Raw genomic sequence first — 22498 nt, 5'->3', positions numbered from 1 at the left:
AACTGCCGAATCATGACAGGATCTGAAAAAAGGAATCTTATTCCAACTGAACAGGGCACCATTAATTTATGGAGAAATCCCTCCACCAAAGAATCTGAGACAAGCATTAGCTGAACAATGGACCAAGCTACCATTCTACTAAAAGATAATTCAAATGTTGGGGCCCATTCTGTGATAAAATATAATGGCTAATCCTCAGGGTTCAGCCTTTCTCTTCTAACTTTAACTAAGGAAAAAAGTTTAGCCTTGTTAAAGCTATTATCTGTTCCTAAATTGCATAGTATATAAAATGTAAATGTGATCACACCACTCTTAAATTATTATAACAATATGCCATTCTGTTTTCTTCCCCTTGACATTTACAAAATTCATTTGGAAGAGTGGGATCTACCTCACAGAGATTAGTGATAAATCATGTATTTTTAATGAATATCAATAGGAGAAACCCCATGACATAGCCCACCATCTAATTTGATTAAACTGTGCTTAAGGCAACACTACCTCTCTGGCTAGGGAATAGCTCCATAATGACTTTGTGAGCATTATTGCAGGCTGTTTTAATGATTTAATGAACTGCCTCTATATTTAGTTCAATAGCCTTAAAATGATTAGTGTTTAAGAAAAATTAGCTCACTTTGATTTGATTCCATTTGATGGTAAGTTTAAATAACCTAACCCTTCAAAACACAGTGGAAAAAAAATCCTAGAATCACAGCCAACTAACTGCTAGAAAACATTATGACCATCATTAATAACCGTTCATTTATGTTTAGCTACAGTATCCAGCCTGACATGCTCAACTGAGGATCTGGGCTGTAGGAACAAGGGCTAATGCTACACTTCATCTTCCCTTTCTACGATTGGAAGGGGAGGGAGAGGGGAGGAGATGGGAGAAGTAGGAAAGAGCCTTCAATTTCATGTGTTGGGCTATGAGGAATTTTCTCTAGTTCAGGTCCAAAGTGGGTCTCTGTCTACACTTGGGATAAGTTCCAGGTTTCTGAGGGAGCAGGAGGGGAAAATTGGTGTGAGGTTTTGAGCCAACCCCTCCCGCTGTGATATGGGCAGCCAGCATGGTGAGGTTTGAGCAGCGTGGTCAGGAAACTCCCTGGGACACACTGACGGGAGTCAGGGAGGCTTTCTGCAAAGAGGACAGAGGCAGATGGCATCTTTTAACAATGGTAAGTGATCTGAGAGTTGGTGTGACACAGCAGAGACCAGAGCTAGCTCCTCACTCCAAAATAAAGAGTGTCACAGCACACAAATAGAAGCCTGTTCTGTAGTATCCCCACGGGTCACCACTGCATGGCCACACCCCAAAATATGGAAAGTAATTGCAATATTGGAGAACTGAGTACTGCACTTCATCTGAAATGTCTAAGCCAGTGGTCTGGTTGTACAGAACACAATTGTTAAAAACCATCTTAAAGGAAAGTTACAGATCGAGAAATTTGTTCAGCTTTGAACTTTGGAATAATAATAGAGAACATTTATGGAGCATTTTGATTATCTTCACTTTCAGCAGAGAAGGCAAGGCTCAGAGAGACTAAAGAGCTTGCCTAAGGTCACACAGCTAAGTGGGGGGAGGGGAGTGTGGTGCAGACGAGCTCAGGTCTGTTTGACTTCAGGTCGACTCTGTCACATCACCTTTCACGTCCTCATCCATGCCAAACGACATGCTGAGAATATTCTGAGTTAGAAACAGGGACAGATTTAAAGAAAATGGATGTCAGAGGAGGGTTGGTGAGTATCCAGTGATTTACTAAATGAGGCCGCTCACCCCAGCCTTCATTACTCAGAGCTGTCACTGCAGATTCCTGGGCTTTGGGGGCAAGAATGCAATCCACTAACGGTCCCTACTCCTTGTCCTTGGGAGGGGAGGGAAATATTTCCAAGCGAACCATTGTCATCTGATGACAAAGCCCTGCATTTCTTGGCATGTGTTATATACCCCCAAGATGCTTTTCCTCTTCTGTCTCTCTGTTAATGTCCACCCTTCATCCATTCCCCACTCCTGCCCCGTCTGCACTCAGGGGTGCACACAGACCCACAACATGCATACGCATGCACATACACGGGCACACATCTTAAGGCCACTTACTGAGCCCCTAGCATGGACACCATAACACAGAGAAGAATGAAACAGAGTCCCTGCCCACGGCCCTGTACTTGATGGAGCACACAGTCTCCTGGGGAGAAGGGACGGGTTCAAATATACACAGTGTCACATGACCATCACCTCTCCCTTGGCATTATCCCAGACAACCCAACACTTTTTCAGAGTCTACTTTGCAAAGGAGTCAGCCTCCTTCTGGTACCACCTTCCCTGGTCTCAGAGCCACCCCTTGTCTTTCCCACCCTTACTCCAGACCTTGATCTTCCTTCCCCATCACCTCACGAAGAAACCTGCTCCATAGCTTGAGACTCATTTTCTCAAGGCCACCCATTCTGACACACTCCTTCTGAACTTATATGTAAATAACGGAATAACTTGTGTCTTTTCCCCTCCAACAGAGTCTGTGAGCATCTAATCTTATGCTGTTGAGGAGTATCAGGCCATTTGTGTAGGACATCGCCGGATGGCAGAGTGGCAGATTCTTACACAGCAGGAAATGTAAATGAATGACGTAAGCTGTGTGGGAGCTGGTAAACTGGACATACGAGTCCCATCCTAAGGGGGCAGCACCACTCAGAAACAGCCTGTCGTTACCGAGCAGGAATGCCAGTGTTAACAGAACACCTGAGTTTTCCAGAAGAACACAAAATCCTGTTCTAATTTTTTTGTTAGCTCATTTTAAAAGAGAGAGAGAATATTGGGCACGCTAAACAAGACACACCTGCGTTTCAAATATAGCCTGCAGTGCCAGTTTGCAAGCTCGAGCCTCAGCCCCAGGGTAACACAGCGGCATTGACAGACCCAGCCAAGTGAGGACCAACCCATGCAAGAATTTTAGCACCCCGGCCACGGGTCAGTATGGAGGAGTGCTCACCCCCTTCACCAATGGCTCCCTAGACACTGAAATAAAGGCATAACATCAGGTAAGGCTGACATGTGCCTCTTGGAGTGAACCAAAGATTCTAGATGTTGCTGCTAATAACTTTTCCTGTAACCCACCCAAATCTCTAACTCTTGATGGGGGTGTAGGGGGGTGGCAGGTGGGGAAAGCTCCTGGCTGTACATAGGCAATATCCAATCAGAATTTTAAATTACTTGACCTACATTTAGATCTTGTGACTCTGGTTTTGAGTACTGCGTTCTTGAAACAGCTGCTGTGGGGCTGTGGAGTTGAGGGTTCTAACCTTACTTATTTGCTTCTGCCCTGCCTCTGAGAGCTTCCTGTAATCATAAATCCAGTTGGTTTAATAGAAAATATGAAGTTTCATACAGGAGGTAAGTCTTGAAATTTAGAAAACTTTATAGGAAAGTGGGAGACTGTGGTTTTCTTAGGGTGGGGAATCTCATAAATTTCCCACTTTAAATTCCATCCTTTCCTGGCGAATGGAAAACTTACCGTGAAAACTGGAATAAAGGGGTGGATCAGTGGTTTTGAACCCAAAAGGGAAAATCTCAATAGGTTTCCTGTATGTGCAAAGCCTCTTGAAATTGAGTATGTGTCAACACAGATTTAATTAACTCCCAGCCAGGACGTATTGGAAATGATCCCAGAAAGTTGGGACAAAGGAGAAGGTGTTAATTTCTCAGCAGGAAGAAAGTGCCTTTTAACTGCACTGGATTATGGCTCAGGGCTGGGTGAATTTTCAGGTGATCTATTTCAGGTGCGTTGAAAACAGGTGGCAATAAAAATCAACAAGTCAGTCCCTGCCAGTAAGGCTGGAAGACATAGGACAGTGTCCAGGGATCAACACTACAAAATTATTCGACGTATAGATAGTCCCAGAACCCCTGATTATGGTAGGGATAGCAGTGAGGTGTCCTCAAGAACTTAAATTCAAGTTTCTCTGCAAGAATTAAACCAGTTAAACATTTTGTTTTAAATTGCACACATTGGATGTGGTTACTCATCTGTGGGAGAAAGCCAAGAGATGGAGAAATTTGGCAGTCTCAAACCCCAATTGATAATGGCAGCGCCTATATCAGGAGCCTCCCTCGCATCCCCAAAGCCACAGAGATCCACAAGGAGAGCAAATAAAGTGCACATAAGCCATGCCTGCAGCATAACTAGGAGACAAAGAACACTAGGAATTTCAAATTACTATGGATGGATGGATAGGTAGATAGATAAGCAAGCACTGACTGAGATGATGAAGCAGAGTATAATCTTAGTGCTATGGACTGAATGTTTTTGTCCCCCCACCCAAATTCATATACTGAAGCCCCAACTTCCCAGTGTGATAGTATTAGGAGGTGGGTGGGATGATATTAGGGCCCTTGGGAGGTAATTAGGTTTAGATGAGGTCCTGAGGGCGGAGCCCCCATGATAGGATTAGTGTCCTTATAAGAAGAGAAAGACCCCAGAGCTCTCTCTCTCTCCATCTCTCTCTCCACTATGTGACGATACAGCAAGAAGACTGTCTGCAAGCCTGGAAGGGGGCTCCCCCCAGCAACCATATTGGCACCTTGACCTTGGACTCCCCAGTTTCTAGAACTATGAGAAATAAATTTCAGTTAAGCCACCCAGTCTGTGGCATTTTTAAATTGTATAAGTTTATGGTGTACAGCATTATAATTTGACATCCCTATACACTACAAAGTGATCACCAGCATAAGTCTAGTTACCATCCATCACCATACAGTTGACTCTCTTCACCTGTTTCACCCACTCCCCCAAACCCCTTCCCCTCTAGTAACCACTAACCTGATCTCTGTATCTATGAGTTTGCTTTTGTTTTGTTTTTTTAGATTCCATGTATGAGTGAAATCATAAGGTATTTGTCTTTCTCTGTATGACTTATTTCACTTAGAGTAATATCTTCAAGGTCCATCCATGTCATCACAAGTGGCAGGATTTCATTCTTTTTTTATAGCTGAGTAGTATTCCACTAAGCATATATACCACATTTTTATCCACTCATCCATTAATAGACACAAATTATTTCCATATCTTGGCTATTATAAATAATGCTGCAATGAATATAGGGGTGCATATATATTTTTAAATTAGTCTTCTCATGTTCTTTGGATAAATACCCATCTATGGTGTTTTGTTGTAGCAGCCCAAGCTAAGACACTGGGGAAGCACAATATGATTGTAATTTAATAAGCAGACACAAAATCAATTCTATTGTACCCAGTTAAGAGAACGCCTGGAACATGGAAAAGGAAGTCTGGAGTGGGAAGTTGACCCTTTATGGGTTTTTTTTTTTAATTTTTAAATTTTATTTTTGACCCTGTTTATTCACTGGTGTTCAAGGGAGAGGCCCTAAGTCCAGGGGATGTGAACTTTTTATTCCCAGGGGAAGTGGACTCTGTTTTGGGTCAGAGATGACTTATGAAACCACAGAGTAAGCAAGATTGAATATTCCTCAAAACAGTCTGCTTCTCCACACCATGATTCCAGGTTGACCAAGCAACCTTCTTAATACAAATCCCTGGAATACAGGTACCAGGAAAGGGCTAGGCAGGAAGCATGAGCATTTCAGTGATCACAAAGCACTTCTCCAGTCTAATAAGTTGACATTTGGGCTGCTATACATCAGTCTCCTGTGAGCTTGTTTGATGTGAGTTTGCCTCCCCAAGTCCAATCAGCTCCTGAAAATAACATAGCAAAGAGCTAGACGCAAGGCAATAGTACATTTACCAACAAATTATTTTTTGTTGGATAGCAACTCTGACTCCACCTATGCCTCCTTTTGTACCTAAAATGCTTCCTGTATGCCCAGCCCTGTTCTAGGTTCTCAGAGATTATAAAACATGGTCCTTGCCTTCTAGGACCTGCCAATCTACTTGGAAAAATAAAATTTGAGACACAAAATCGTTAGAGAACAATATACAATAGTAGGTGATTGAGTATCTGTGGGGCCCATCAGATGGCATTAAAACTAAGAGAGGCACAACCCTTGGGATTAGGGCTGTGATACCAGTAATCATAATATGCTTAATTTTATCACATTGCATCATCAATCAAGCAATTACACATATTTTATCTAATTTCATCGTCTGGCTAACTAGTTAAAGCAAATGCTATCATCCTCTCAATATAGATAAAAAAAACTGAAGCCCAGGGACTTCCCTGGTGGTCCAGTGGGTAAGACTCCTCGCTCCCAATGCAGGGAGCCCGGGTTCGATCCCTGGTGGGGGAACTAGATCCCGCACGCATGCTGCAACTAAGAGTCTGCATGTCACAATGAAGATCCTGCGTGCCGCAACTAAGACCCGGCCCATGTGCATAGACAGATGAATGAATAAAGAAGATGTGGCACATATATACAATGGAATATTACTCAGCCATAAAAGAAATGAAATTGAGTTATTTGTAGTGGGGTGGATGGACCTAGAGTCTGTCATACAGAGTGAAGTAAGTCAGAAAGAGAAAAACAAATACTGTATGCTAACACATAAATATGGAATCTAAAAAAAAAAAAAAAAGATGGTTCTGATGAACCTAAGGGCAGGACAGGAATAAAGACGCAGATGTAGAGAATGGACTTGAGGACACGGGGAGGGGGAAGGGTAAGCTGGGACGAAGAGAGAGTGTCATAGACATATATACACCACCAAATGTAAAATAGATAGCTAGTGGGAAGCAGCTGCATAGCACAGGGAGATCAGCTCGGTGCTTTGTGACCACCTAGAGGGGTGGGATAGGGAGGGTGGGAGGGAGATGCAAGAGGGAGGAGACATGGGGATATATGTATATGTATAGCTGATTCACTTTATTATAAAGCAGAAACTAACACACCATTGTAAAGCAATTGTACTCCAATAAAGATGTTTTTTTAAAAAAATCTCAAAAAAAAGACCTGGCCCAGCCAAATAAATAAATAAATATTTTTTAAAAACCCAAAACCCTGAAGCCCAGAGAGCCTAAGTTACTTGGTCAAAGTGTTATGTCTCCATGTCTCGTTAGAAGTCAAGTCAGGCCTCAAGTCCAGGTCTTCTGATTCCAAGGCCAATGCACTTTCTACAACACCCAGCTGAGAACAGGCAAGGAAATAAGGTGAGTCCTGGGGACCACTAGTTGGGGAGAAAAAGACACAAGCTGGTTTCTGACATTCAGGGAAGGCTTCCTGAAGGAGACAAGATTTGGGGGAGATCCTACAGGGTGGATGGGGATAAGACAGAGGAAACAGCATGTCTTTAGGCACCAGGTCAGACCCTCCTTCCTGCGATGTCCTGAGGTGTCCCTGAGTCATACCCTTGCAAGTCAAGACAAAAACATCAGTCCATGCCATCACTGGATCCAAGTTTTGTGGAGCCTGAAGTTTGTAACACCGAAGAAAAAGAATACAAATTACAAATAAAAAAATCCCTTCAGGTCTCCTGGGATAGGTCCCTACAAATCTTCAGCAGCACATAAAGCCATCTCTGGGGTCAGTCACTCTGATATTCATAATCCCTCAGACTCTATTCAGGACCCATCTGCTGATTGGTCTCCAAAGCTGTGAAAGGCTCCTGCCCTTGCCCTGGACCTGATTTATAGAAAGAACCTGTATTAGTTAGGATGAGGTTCAGCTGCTAGTGATGACAACAATAATAACAACACCAAAACAGTGGCATAAATGAAAGAGGTATTTCTCCCAATACAAATGTAGGCAACTTGGGGTTTACATGGAAACCTAATGATCATCAGGGCCCCAAGCTCCTTCTGTCTTGTTGCTCCACCATCCTTAACACATGGCTCTACCTCATGGTCCAAGATGGATGCTTGAGTCCAACAATCATCTGTATTCCAGCCAACATAAAGGAGAAATTGCTGGAGGATATACATGCTTTTCTCTTTAAGGTTACTGCCTGGGAGTCTCACACACCTCTTATGCTTGCATCCCATTGGTTGTAACTTAGTCACATCAAGAAATTTGGCTCCACCAAGAAATATGGTCTTTATTCTAGATAACCATATAAACAGCTAAACATGAAGTATTTTATTACTAAGGGAGAAGGGAAGATACATATTAAGAAACTAGCCACAGAACTCAAGTTCCTTTGAGGAAGACTGTGGAGAGTCCAGTGGGTCACTAAAAATGGGCATGATAATGATTACACTGCAACTTGGAAGCAAGATCACACCCAGACAAGAAACAGTTCATTTGATGTACCCTACTTCAAGCTCTAATGAAAAACACCAGGGAGGAATGTTGAACATGTGCAGCTCTCACAGCCATTAGTATCCTCAGGGCCCTTGAGGGACTAGCTCAGGCTCCTTGGCAAACCTGAGTTCCAAGCCCAGCTCTACCAGTTACCAGATATGTGACATTCAGGTTACTTAATCTCTATATCGTTCAGCACTCTTCTGATTGCAAGTGATGGAAATCCAACTCAAATTAGCTTAAACTACAAAGGGAACTTGCTGCCCTCTACCTCAACGCAGAAGTTTAAAATACTGAACAACTTCAGGAAGGACTTCATGCAACCACGTAGCTGTCCACCAGCAGACCTTACAGTCTCCCTGCTTAGCAACTCCAGAAGGACAGCCCCTCTTCTGATAGTCCCATCAAAGACCCAGAGTTAACTCTCATTGGCCCAGTGTAGGTGGTTTGTACATCTCTGAGCCAATCACGGTGTCTCTACAAGTCGGGAGCTGGGTGGAATTGGCCTCAATTGAATCACAAGGGCTGAGAGTGGGAAAAGAGCGGTGTCTCAAAGGAAACTTGGCATGCTATTAGCAGAAAAGGAGGGAATTATGCTCGTCAGGCAGAAGCAACAGAAGCTCGTTTTTTTCATCTCTTAGTATAATACTAATCTCATCAGATAATTATGAGAATTAACGGAGATAACATGTATGAGTGCATTTAGTATAATCCCAGGCACATAGCAGGAGCCTAATAGACATCTTTGATCCATTGTAAGGAGTTTTAACAGAGTCAGAAACCAGGACAGACATTTCAGAGCAGGAGGCCAGTAAAGGAGGTGATGGCCTGGAATAGAGACAGTTGGGAGAAGAAGAGATAGATTGAAGTGTGTGGCAGGGCAGAGGAGAGATGCCCCAGAAGAAGAGTGTGGGAGTTCCCCAGAGTGGACCAACAGCTGGGAGCAGCTTCAGCTGATGAGGCTTTAGACCTGCAGGGGAGACAGCTGCGGTAGAAGGGGCAAGGACCGGGTATCAGGCAAGGCTTGGCTGGAATCAGAACCCACTCAGTAGGGTTTGACTGAGGAGTTTAATGAAGGGGCTCTTTACAGAGGGGTTGTCAGGATGAAATGAACCCTGAGGGGTGTGGAGGTCCCAGGAGCAGCAAGAGAGGGCAGCAGTTTCCATCTCTCAGCTTGAGGGGCCTGGGAGGAGTCGTATTGCTGGAAGCCGGTGAGAGCTGGAGTTCCCCCATGAGGAGGGGCCGCCTGGCAGGAACTGTCCTCACAGAGAGACACAACGGGGGACCAGAACCGAAGCCCTCTCCTCCGGCCCTCTGACCTCCTGCTGGTGAGTCTCTTTCTGTTTTGTAAGTAAGCTCATTTGTATCATTTTTTAGATTCCACATATAAGCAATATCATATATTTGTCTTTATGTGTCTGACTTACTTCACTTAGTATGATACACCATCTCTTTTTTACTTTAAAAGATAAAGCAACAAAGATTTATTTAAAGTTGTGAGTATGTTTCCCCAGTTCCTCCCTTGTTATTTCCTATTCCCACATTCAGGCCTCCTCACCATCAGCAGTAATGTTTCTCTGCCTTGGGCTCTTTAATGACCATATCATGTTCTGAGGGTCTCTCCCACCATTTCCCTCTGTAAATTTCTGACACCAGAGCTGAACCCCAGAATCCCTCTTCACATTCATCTATCCAGTGAGAGGGTAAAAGCTGAGTCCTAGAAGTGTTAGATCTGGAAGGAATCTTATGTATCATCTAGAACCATCATTTCAACTTACTGATAAGGAAGCTGTGGTCCAAATAGGAGACAAGACTTAGACAAGATTATACGGCTAATGTTTCAGATCCAATAATGTAATTTTTATTGTTTTTTAAAAAAAATTTATTGAAATATAGTTGATTTACAATGTTGTATTAGTTTCCAGTATAGAGCAAGGTGATTCAGATATATATATTCTTTTATATATATATAGTTTTATATATATATTCTTTTTTAGATTCTTTTCCATTATAGGTTATTAGTAAGATATTGAGTATAGTTCCCTGTGCTATACAGTAGGTCCTTGTTGGTTATCTATTTTATATATGGTAATGTGTATATTTTAATCCCAAACTTCTAAATGTATCCCTCCCCACCCTTTCCCCTTTGGTAACCATAAGTTTGTTTTCTGTATATGTGAGTCTATTTCTCTTCTGTAAATAAGTTCATTTGCATCATTTTTAAAGATTCCATATATAAGCAATATCATATGATATTTGTCTTTCTCTGTCTCACTTACTTCACTTAGTATGATAATCTCTAGGCCCATCCATGTTGCTGCAAATGGCAGTATTTCATTCTTTTTTATGTCTGAGTAATATTCCATTGTGTATATATACCACATCTTCTTTATCCATTCATCTGTTGATGGACATTTAGGTTGCTTCTATGTCTTGGCTATTGTAAATAGTGCTGCTGTGAACAGTGGGGTGTATGTATCTTTTTGAATTATAGTTTTCTCTGGACATATGCCCAGGAGTGGGATTGCTGGAACATACAGTAACTCTATTTTTAGTTTTTTTAAGGAAACTCCATACTGCTCTCCATAGTGGCTGCACCAATTTACATTCCCGCCAACAGTGTGGAAGTGTTCTTTTTTCTCCACACCCTCTCCAGCACTTATTATTTGTAGAGTTTTGGATGATGGCCATTCTGGCCGGTGTGAGATGGTACCTCATTGTAGTTTTGATTTGCATTTCTCTAATAATTAGTGATGTTGAGTATCTTTTCATGTACCTGTTGGCCATCTGTATGTCTTCTTTGGAGAAATGTCAATTTAGATCTTCTGTCCATTTTTTGATTGGATTATTTGGTTTTTTTTTTTTTTTGGTGTTGAGCTGTATGAGCTGTTTATATATTTTGGAAATTAATCTCTTGTCAGTTGCATCATTGGCAAATATTTTCTCCCATTCTGTCAGTTGTCTTTTCGTTTTGTTTACGGTTTCCTTTGTTTTGCAAAAGGTTTTAAGTTTAATTAGGTCCCATTTGTTTGCCTTTGTTCTTATTTCCATTACTCTAGTAGACAGATCCAAAAAAATATTGCTGCGATTTATGTCAAAGAGTGTTCTGCCTATATTTTCCTCTAGGAGTTTTATAGTATCCGGTCTTACCTTTAGGTCTTTAATCCATTTTGAGTCTATTTTTGTATATGGTGTTGGAGAATGTTCTAATTTCATTCTTTTACATGTAGCTGTCCAGTTTTCCCAGCACCACTTACTGAAGAGACTGTCTTCTCCATTGTATATTCTTGCCTCCTTTGTCATAGATTAATTGACCGTATGTGCGTGCGTTTATTTCTGGGCTTTCTATCCTGTTCCATTGATCTATATGTCTGTCTTTGTGCTAGTACCATATTGTTTTGATGACTGTAGCTTTGCAGTATAGCCAAGAATGTAACTTTGATCTCAACACTTTCATGCAGTCATGCATGCATTCATTCTTCAGCTTGGGTATTTGACAAAAATTTTTACATAACTATCATGTACCAAGCACCAGATAAGTGAGATAGACAGAGACCTGCCCTCACAGAGCTTTTATTCTCTCAGGGGATATAGGCAGTATGAACCATTTTAACATAGGTTTATAGCCCAGAGCTTTTTTCCTTAAACCTCACAGCTGGTATTTGGACAAAGAATCTGACTTTCCTCATCAACAGAAGACTGTACATCTACAGTTTAGATACACATCACTTACAGTCATTCTGACAAGACTGACAAGCATAGCACCAAACTACTCTCTTTAATCTGAGCTGTGATGACAAGAACAAAAATGAAAATTTACACACTAAAGCATCATCCTTCCCCAGAAAAATTGTGTGCATAAAGAAAGAGCATGGACTTAGGAATCAGAAAGACCTGAATTTTAAACTCTGATCTTTTTTTTTTTTTTTTTCCTGATCTACTCTTAATACTTACTGGCTGTGTAACACTGTGTAAGTGACTTCACCCCTCTGGGCCTCATTATGTATACAAAATTTCCTCATCTATAAAAAGGCAGTGACGATGCTGTTTCATAGAGTTATACAGTATTAAATGAGATAATGGGTGCAGTGCACTCCACACAGTGCTCAAAATACATCAGCAACTTTTCTTTCTCTACCACTCTCTCTTCTATCATTAGCAGTGACAGTTGCATGGCTGGTACCTTTGAAGAAATCATGTCATTTAGGGGACTTAGTAAAACGAGGCACCTGAGGCAGGTGATCTAATCACAAACAAAACTTATGACCTCTTTTCCTTTTATTTCCCAGGATTGTTTTTTTCTTGAAAGCTATTAAACACATTCTTTGCACTTATTAATGTATTAGAGTCTGCCCCCTAGTGGTCATGGTACACAGTGCCAGTTTTGCTAATGACAGTTCAGCCCACAAAACTTTTCCCCCATCTGTGTTTGATTAACCTTCAGTGGTGCTTCTTGGCCCTAGTCACAACACATTTTTATCCCAACAGAAAAACTAGATAGGAACAACTGTGACCAAAGTTAATGAGATCGGTTCTTTAACATGGAGGTTAATCCTGTCTGAACATTCAAATCACGCACACATGCGTGCACGCACACACACGCAAATACAAAATCAATGTCTGGGCCCCACCCCAAACCGGTTGAACCTGAACCTCTGGGGAGCAGGTCTGCACATGGAGAGTTTACAAAGCTCCCCAGGTGATTCTGATGAACAGCCAGGATTCAGACAAATGAAAACTCTATTAGAACTTGACGAATGAGGAATGACAGCAAAGACTATCCCCTTGAAGGCAGCCCTCTCAGAAGCCTCCAAGCTCTGTGGAGATGCTGTCCAGGCTCAAAATGGTTTTATCTCCTCTTGGGGAGTTGCTTTCAGATCATATGGCATATATTTTGGAACAATCTCAATATCGGCAATGTTTTGTCTTTTGACAGTGAATTTGAGTGAGTTTGAATAAAAATCCTGAAGTGATTCTAAAATCAAGCCAGCTGACTATGCTGGACCATTTTTCAGGATAACCTGGGTAAGACCATTTTTGGTCAAAAACAACATATGGCCAAGGGGATGGATTTGTCTCGTGCACCTCATAATTGACACAAAAGGCAATTCCAAACGAGGGCCACAAACACTTTTATTAGTAACAGCTGTGTTGGAGCCTGTGTGCTGCTCCCCAAAGTACCATCTTTAAAAGGCAATATTCATCTGGACATGTGAGGTCTGATGGGACTATTAAAAAAACTGCCTCATTACTTAAGAGTCAAACCCGAATTTAGAATTGAAAGGGGGAAAACTGGTGGGAAGAGTCAGACCAGGACAGCCCCTGGGTTTTATGGAACTCTGTTCATGATCCAACACTGTCAGCATCCAATTTGCCACATCTAAGAAGGACCCGACTCCAGGCTGGCAGAGCATTCACCAGCACTAGGAGCTGCTGAGGGTCTCTGTCCAGGAGCACCAGGACCCTCAGGAAGTCCTGTGGCTGAGTGAGATGACTAAAAATTGCGTTTTGATCTTCGTCTGCCCTCTGAACCCTCATAATGAAATTCTCCAACATTACGTCAGATGGCTCCTAACAGACGAGCACACAAAACACAGGTGAGGGCTTCCCTGGTAGCGCAGTGGTTAAGAATCCGCCTGCCAATGCAGGGGACATGGGTTCGAGCCCTGGTCCAGGAAGATCCCACATGCCGTGGGGCAACTAAGCCCGTGTGCCACAACTACTGAGCCTACGCTCTAGAGCCTGCAAGACACAACTACTGAGCCCATGAGCTACAACTGCTGAAGCCCAAGTGCCACAACTACTGAAGCCCGCACACCTAGGGCCCATGCTCCGCAACAAGAGAAACCACTGCAATAAGAAGCCTGAGCACCTCAACGAAGAGTAGCCTCTGCTCGCCGCAACTAGAGAAAGCCTGCGCGCAGCAACGAAGACCCAACACAGCCCCCCAAAATAAACAAATAAAATAAATAAATTTATTTTTTAAAAAAAGACACTGGTGAGCCCTCTTCATCAGTCACAAATCAGTTGGACTTTTTTTCCAACTCCAATATTTTGCAGTTATTTTCTTTCCAGGTGAGATTTTATTCCTCTCTCCTACCTCCTCCATCTAATGTGAACATTAACCACCGGGCCCTCCTGTTTGGAGTCTCCTGTCTCAACAATGGTGTTTTCCAATGTGTATTCCAAGGAACACTGGTTTCCTAGTATCTGTTCATTCATTTATTCAATAAATATTTGTTGAGCCCCTTGTGTGTTCCACGCAGGGGCAGAGCCAGGTTTTGCAGGACCTGAAGCTTATAACAATCGTGGAGGTCCTTTTTAAGGGAAAGAACACAAAACTGAATACAAAACTAGATACAGGGACACAAAAGGGCAATCCTGAAGCTTGAGCCCCCTTACTTTATGGTGCCTTTGTGAGCAGTTCCAGGCACGATCCTGGGGATAGAATCGTGAATAAAACTGACCTATCCTTGTGAAGTGTACATTCTAAAGGGATAGAAATAGGAGCTGGAAATTAATAGAATTTAGAGGGGGGGAAAATCCAGGATTATATGTTTGAGAACTAAGGAGCTAAACAAAATTAAACGAATGTCTTCATTTAAGGGCTTCTTAGAGCCATTAAAATGCTGATGTGCCCATGACTCTCCAAGAGGGGAACCGTGTTTTCATCATTCCCCAGCTGTATTTATCAGAGAATCCTTCTTTTGTGAGGCATCCCTGTGGACTAAACTCTGTGAAACCCACTTTGGGGAAATCCTGCCCTATAATGTATTGGAAGCTCAGCACATGACATCATCTGTCATCTGCCATGAAACGGCGTCCCCTTCTTATTTGGGAAAAGCACTTGGTTCCTGTGCTAATGAAATAATTTAAATCATTTCTCATTATCGTCATTTTTCTAACCCCTCTTTTAGTGTTTTAGGCATTTGGAACAATTGTCTCCTCTGCTTCCAACATTTCAGACTATAAATCTCAAAAAAACATGTTTTAAAACCTTTCCAATCCGGCCTTGGATTTTACACAGCATGGGTTCCGCCTAAAGTAACGAAGAATTCACCTTATGAGGGATTCTCAAATTTAGAAATGCAAAATACCAGGACACCTCGTGGCTTAAAAATCATCTGTTATCCTCCAGAATCACAGAAGAGTCAGCATTTGGGGTCATAAATCTGCCTTCGCACTTCCCTTCAGCCCCTCCACCAGGGTGAGAAGGCTCTTGTGTGGGGCCTTGCTTTCCAGTGGTAAGAATTATATTTGTCTTGGGTGCTGGTTCCAGAGACATCTGTGATGGCAGCCCATCCAGCTCTGTTCTCAGTGAGCTAACTTTAGCAGCAGATTCTGCATCTGTTGGTGGAGTTTGACACAGCATATGTTTTCCAAAGCAGCCCTTCCCAATAGCTGACTCCCTTCTTATGTGAGGACATTTAATATATCCTGAGAACTAATCATCTCCCCCCTTTCCCAAATGTTTAAGCTATTTTAAATTTCATCCAGTTTAACAAGCAGTCATGTGTGGAGCCCACCTTTAATTTCAAAATAAATAAAAAAGAATTTCTATGACTCACAATAGATTTCACCTCTGGGCAGGCCAGCAAATTTATCCACACCTTTCTCCAAATAAAGTCCTTCTCTCATATGTTTCCTGACATGATTGTTAACCTTTTAACCTCTTGAAGGGATTAAATACAAGTGAACCCCATTGTGGTGGTTTTCAAATATGTCCACAATTTCTTTGACACTTCTCTCCTCAAAAGGTGGAGCCTAATACCCCTCCCCTTGAGCGTGGGTTGGACTTAGTGACATGCTTCTAACAGAGAATATAGCAAAGTGACAGTGTGTGACTTACAAGGCTGGGTTATAAAAGGCACTGTGGCCTCTTCTCTGTTTTTTCTTGGATTACTCATTCTGGGGAAAACCAGCTGCCACATAATGAAGACATTCAGGCAGATCTATGGAGAGATCCACATGGTGAGGAACTGAGGCCTCTTGCCAACAGCCAGCCAGGAACTGAGGATTTTGCCCACAGCCTTGTGAGGAAGCCATCTCGGAAGGGATCCTCTGGTCAAGCCTTCAGATGACTGCAGCCTCAGCCAACTTCTTGACTTGGACCACATGCAAGTCTCTGAGACCGAATCACCCAGCTGAGCTGCTCCCAAATTCCTGAACTACTATGTGAGATAATAAATGTTTATTGTTGTCTTAAGCCATTAAGGTTTGGGATGATTTGTTACACAGCAATAGCTAACTAATACAACCATCCTAAGTTTTCTTGTATGATGTCCCAGCTGTACTCCCTGAGGCACTTGTCTCTTCTGTCTGAAAGAGTTGGGCTGGATTAGCCTGGAGTGTAATTACTTCAGTAATTGGAAGGATGTCCATGGGCTTTACCCTATGGGTAAAATTAAGTCCTATTAATATAGTGGAACTAGCTTCTACTAGTCCCAAGGCCTGCTTTCAACATTCCTGCCCCTGAGAGTGGGGAGTGCCCCCAGAACTGCCAGTTTAATCCTATCTTCTTCTCACATGCCATATAGCTGTCACTGCTCATCTCCAAAGCCCATCTTCATGCTTCCCCAGACCACTGCTGAAGCTGCCATCACTTTCCACTTCTTGGCTACAGAGTCACACTCCCTGAGCCCTGTCATTGTCACTTTATCTAACAGCTGTCCTTCCCTCTGTTAGTATCTTTTAGAGATGTCTCAAAGCAGTTTTCGGGCTCCTTGAACTTGACACACACAGCCTTCCTTCTGCAGGGAGGATGCCACCACAGGGGTGACACATGCAGGGCAGCAGCCAGCACACCAGAGAAAGACCACTGCCCCCTTTTGACCCCCAGAGCCCTATTTCTGAATTTGGCTAATCATGCCTAACACTTGTTTGTTAGAGTAGATTCTCCCCCAGCAGGCCCCTCCCTGCTTTTTTTTTCTAAGACTTTATTTATTTAGAGCAGTTTTAGGTTCACAGCAAAACTGAGGGGAAGGTAGAGAGATTTCCCACGTACCCCCCGCTCCACACATGCATATTCCCCCCATTAACACTCCTCACCAGAGTGGTATATTTGTCACAATTGATGAACCTACACTGACACATCATAATCACCCAAAGTTCATAGTTTATAGTAGGGTTCACTCTTGGAGTTGTGTAGTCCATGGGTTTGGACAAATGTATAATGACATGTATCCATCATTATAGCATCATACAGAGTATTTTCAATGCCCTAAAAATCCTCTGTACATCTCCTATTTATCCTTCCTCCATCCCCAACTCCTGGCAACCACTGATCTTTTTACTGTCTCCATAGTTTTGCCTTTTCTAGAGTGTCACATAGTTGGAATCATACAGTGTGTAGCCTTTTCAGATTGGCTTCTTTCACTTAATAATGGGTTTAAGATTCCTCCATGTTTTTTCAGGGCTTGACAGCTCATTTCATTTTAATGCTAAATAACATTCCATTTTCTGGATATACCATAGTTTATCCATTCACCTACAGAAGGACATCATGGTTGCTTCCAGGTTTGGACAATTATGAATAAAGCTGCTATAAACATCTGTGTGCAGGTTTTTATGTGAACATAAGTTTTCAACTCCTTTGGGTAAATACCAAGGAGCACAACTGCTGGGTTGTGTGGTAAGAGTGTGTATAGTTTGTAAGAAACTGCCAAACTGTCTTCCAAAGTGGCTCTACTATTTTGCATTCTCACCAGCAATGAATGAGAGTGACCGTTGCTTCACATCCCCACCAGCGTTTGGTGTTGTCAGTGTTCCAAATTTTGGCCATTCTAATAGGTGTGTAGCAGTACCTCACTGTTGCTTTAATTTGCATTTCCCTAATGACATATGATTTGGAGCATCTTTTCATACATATGCTTACTTGCCATCCTTATATCTTGTCTGATATATATATATATATATGTAACAGACATGAGGTGTCTTTGGCTTTGGCTTTACACTTTTTAATTGAGTTGTTTGTTTTCTTATTGTTGCATTTTAAGAATTCTTTGTATATTTTGGATACCAGTCCTTTATACTCTCCTTGCATTCTAGTAACCACCACCGTCAGCAAACACAAATAAGTCCATCAAATATTCCTACACAAATGTGAATCCTAGTCATTTATCTTATATAAGTTATTTTCCTAAAATCTCCTTGGCCCCCAGAGCAGTAAAATAGCACTTTCTACACATGGAGAAGCTCTCAATTTTTAATCTTAATAGGCTATTAAAAAAACAACATTTCTAACACAAGTGCATATGTGTATGTGTTGGTGGAAGGAAGCAGTGATTGACCTGTCAATGGTTTCTTTCTGGAAAATATGATGGCTCTTTTTATGAATCACCAAAACCTCAGTTTTTCAGAATTCCCCCAAATACATTATGCAGCATACTAGCTCCGCAGGATGTTGGGGGGTGAGGTGGGATTCTGTGATCATCTTTGGGAAATGCCAAAATTAAGGTGCTTCTCTGCTATTGGACTTCTTCAAGCCTTTAATATGCTAATGGTCACCATTAGGTGACCCTAAAATAAGGTTTTAGATTAGGTGCACTGTTCCCCAAACTCACCTCTCCACAAAGCATCTCATGGAACTAGTGTTATATGGAACACACTTTGTAAAATCCTGGGCAAGACCTAACCCCAGAGAAAACAGAACGCAGCAAAAGTCAAAAGCTCTTTAATCAAAAACTTCCTGTCCTAGATCATCCAGGTCACTCAACTTTAACCTGCTTCTAACAAGTCTTAAGAATGTGCAGGGAAAATTGTTCCTTAAAGACATAGACCTGAGGTCCAAAGAATCTTTATACCAAAGTAAGCTTGTTAGCCTATTTTTCTCTCCAAGGACAGAAGAAAGACAAGGGTGCTCAGTAGATATTTTTTGGTAAGTTGAATCCACATTCGCTCTCAGTCATTGAACTAGGACCAAGATCTCCCACCTCAAGCTCCAACTGAAAGCTGGGCAGAGAATCATCATAGTCAAGGCCCACATCCCATCCCTCCCTGTCAAAACACCTCCATAAAGAAGGTGGAGATGCAGGAGGGGGAGAGAGAGAAAAAAACTTTATTCTTTCAACATTGACCCATTTTGTTCAGGTCTAACAACTCAAAAGCAGCAGAGTCATTGAAACACGGATTGTAAAACTATAACACTCCTCAATTACTTCTTGTTGGCCAGACAAGCAAACCTATTATTTGACAATGCATCCTGCTCCAAGAAAGTAAACTTTATCATACAGAGGTCATGAGAAAAAGACCACAGGTACAGTTTGCTAACCTCCACTAGATAATTTTTCACAGTTATCATCCAAGCACTGTAAAAGCACAAAAGATATGTTATCTTTGGGCTCAGTTTATTATAACGTGTGGGTGAAACTCCCTATAAAACCACTTACTAGGTAACTGTTGCACGTTCTCCTGCACAGAAAGTCAGATCAGTAAAACATCTTTTTGACAGTGTCTTTTTAAGTGTCAGGAATAAAAGGACGTGCTCTTAAAGGAAAAGTAGCACACAATTTATCACCCCCTCACTTTCCCACACGTACACACACAGATCCCCATCGCCTCTCTGCATGCCAGAGACACTCAAAAGAATCCTTCTCAGTAGTCTCATTTCTTTTAGAGCTGAGTATTTCACGACAGAACTGTTCCTGGATAAAGCGGCAAGTAACATTAATTCAAGATACTATAGGTGCCAGCAGTTCAAGTACTAGTCGTGGTATTTTTTCCCCTAGAGTCATCATATCGAGTAAGACCCAGGAAATACAAGATAAAAGGACGATGGATTCCCTCAGCAAACGCTCTCAAGAGTCTCAAATTTAACATTAGAGACTAAGAGAGGTCATCTAACTCTAGCTTGAAACTTGGATTTTTTTAAAGAGCTTACCTCTCTCCCACAGTAATATCTTCACAGTCCTCGGGGATACATGGAGAGGGGGGGCAAGTCTTGGATGATTAAACCCCAGGATGTATAATGACATCCCAGGAAACTCAGGGTTCACCCTTCTATCCCCAAAAGGAAAGACAAGTTAAAGAGTGTGAGATGGGGAATTCCTCCCACAATGCAGTTCTCTTTAGAATTCACTTCTTACAATGGTCCACATCTAAGAGCTACGTTCTCCATCCATTCAAGCAAAGGAAACAGCTTTTTATATTTTTATATATTTTTTTTCATTTTCACCAAGAACTTTATTGAACAACATATTCACCCTTTTGTTCCACTACCTTCTGCCATTTTTTCAGGCAACTTCATAATTCCATCTTCCCAAAATTTTTTATCTTTTTGAGCAAAGAACTATTCCAGGTGCCTTTTACAGTCTTCCAGGGAATTGAAATTTTTTCCATTGAATTTCCATTTCCATTACAAGAATTTTGTAAAGACTGAAATAAATGGAAATCCGCAGGTGCAATGTCTGGTGAATACGGCGGATGACACCAAACTTCGCAGCCAACCTGTAACAGTTTTTGCCTGGTCATCAAAGAAACATGCAGTCTTGCGTTATCCTGATGGAAGATTATGCGTTTTCTAAAGTTGACCAATTCCGGACACTTTTTGTCGAGTGCTGGGAAGCAGCTTTTTAGATTGCTACACACAAAAGCAATTTTTTTCAAAGGATACTGACAGAAATCTGTTGGGCGGGGGTGGTTAGTCATACCTCCCCACAAAGATCTGCTGAATAAATATTGAGGGGCTTATATGTTCCCAATACAAAATAGGGGCTGTGAGAAAATCAAAAGAGAGAGAATATGCAGTCCCCATGCTTGAAAAATTTATAATTTTGTTGAAGAAATAAGACTTTTACACAGAGAACAAAGAACAATCAGCAAAACGTTAAAATGGTTGTCTTCTGGTTGAAATGTTTCTTCATTACCAAAATATGTTTGGGAGCCAGCAAAAAGAAATATATAGAGTTCCTTTACCTGGAGCCTAGCTCAAAAATCACCTCGAGGAACATGAAATACAGCCATGAACCTTTAAGGCTAAGCAAAACCTCATTTCCAAATAATTTTCCTATATCCAGCCATGTCGAAAGGTCTTTGAGATATTTCTAGTGAGTTCCTCATGTATTCAACATTCAGTCACTCAACAAACATGTATAGAGCCCTCTCCATGGGTTGGGTACATGGGCTACAGGAGTAAAAGCCCTAGTCCATGCCCTCCCAGGGCCAGAGTTAGGCGTGGGATCTATCCTGCACCTCAGGTAATCACACATGGGGAAATGTAAGACAGAGCAAGTGGATCACAGAAAATTTCTCAAAAGAAATTGATATCTGAGTTGAGGTATGAAGGTTAGTGGGTGTTAGCCAGTTGGAAAGGGGTGAAGGAAAAACATGCAGCACACGCAAGGGCCAAGAGGCTTGGGAAACTTGGTGCGGTCACAGGCTTGGCTTGTTTGGAGAAGAAGATGTAAGAAGAGTTCAGAGGAAAGCAAAGATCTTTTTTTTTTTTTTGACGTGGACCATTTTTTTTTAAGTCTTTATTGAATTTGTTACAATATTTCTTCTGTTTTATGTTTTGGTTTTTTGGCCAGGAGGCACATGGGATCTTAGCTCCCCGACCAGGGATCGAACCCGCACCCCCAGCTTTAGAAGGTGAAGTCTTAACTGGACCACCAGGGAAGTACCACAAAGATCATTTTTGGGTAAGGGATCTGGGGAGGCTTCATGGAGGAGGTGAGGTTTGGAGCAGAGACTTGGAAAACAGGTAGAATTTCAGTTAGATGAAGTGAGAAGATGGGGGGGGTGGGCAATGTTTCAGTATTCCTTAGTTTCCTGCACATTGCCTGGCATGAATAGTGCTCAAAAAGCATTATTAAATGTTGAGAAAGTAAACCAAGTTATCCAGGCAGAAGAGCGAGCTCAAGGTGTGTTTGGAATGGTGAGTTGTCTGATTTGCTGGAAGTATAGAATCCTTATAGAGAAGACATAGGAGATAAGGCAGGAAAAATAAACTGAGGTCAGATTAAAGAAGTCTTATCTCTCAGTTAAGGAATGACAGGAAAGGCTCTAAGCAATGGAGATCCATCAATGAATTTTGAGCAGATAGTTGCAAAACCAAACTGTGCTAGAGATCATTTGGTAGGATGGAGGAAAGGGGGACCCAAGTCCACAGGTCAGTTAAGATGCTAAGGATGCAGGACTTCCCTGGTGGCGCAGTGGTTAAGAATCCGCCTGCCAATGCAGAGGACACGGGTTCGAGCCCTGGTCCACGAAGATCCCACATGCCACGGAGAAACTAAGCCCGTGCGCCACAACTACTGAGCCTACACTCTAGAGCCCACGAGCCACAACTACTGAGCCC

This window comes from Balaenoptera musculus, chromosome 13 (assembly GCF_009873245.2).
Source record: "Balaenoptera musculus isolate JJ_BM4_2016_0621 chromosome 13, mBalMus1.pri.v3, whole genome shotgun sequence".
NCBI classification, from domain to species: Eukaryota; Metazoa; Chordata; class Mammalia; order Artiodactyla; family Balaenopteridae; genus Balaenoptera; species Balaenoptera musculus.
Note: the sequence above shows the minus strand (reverse complement) of the source record.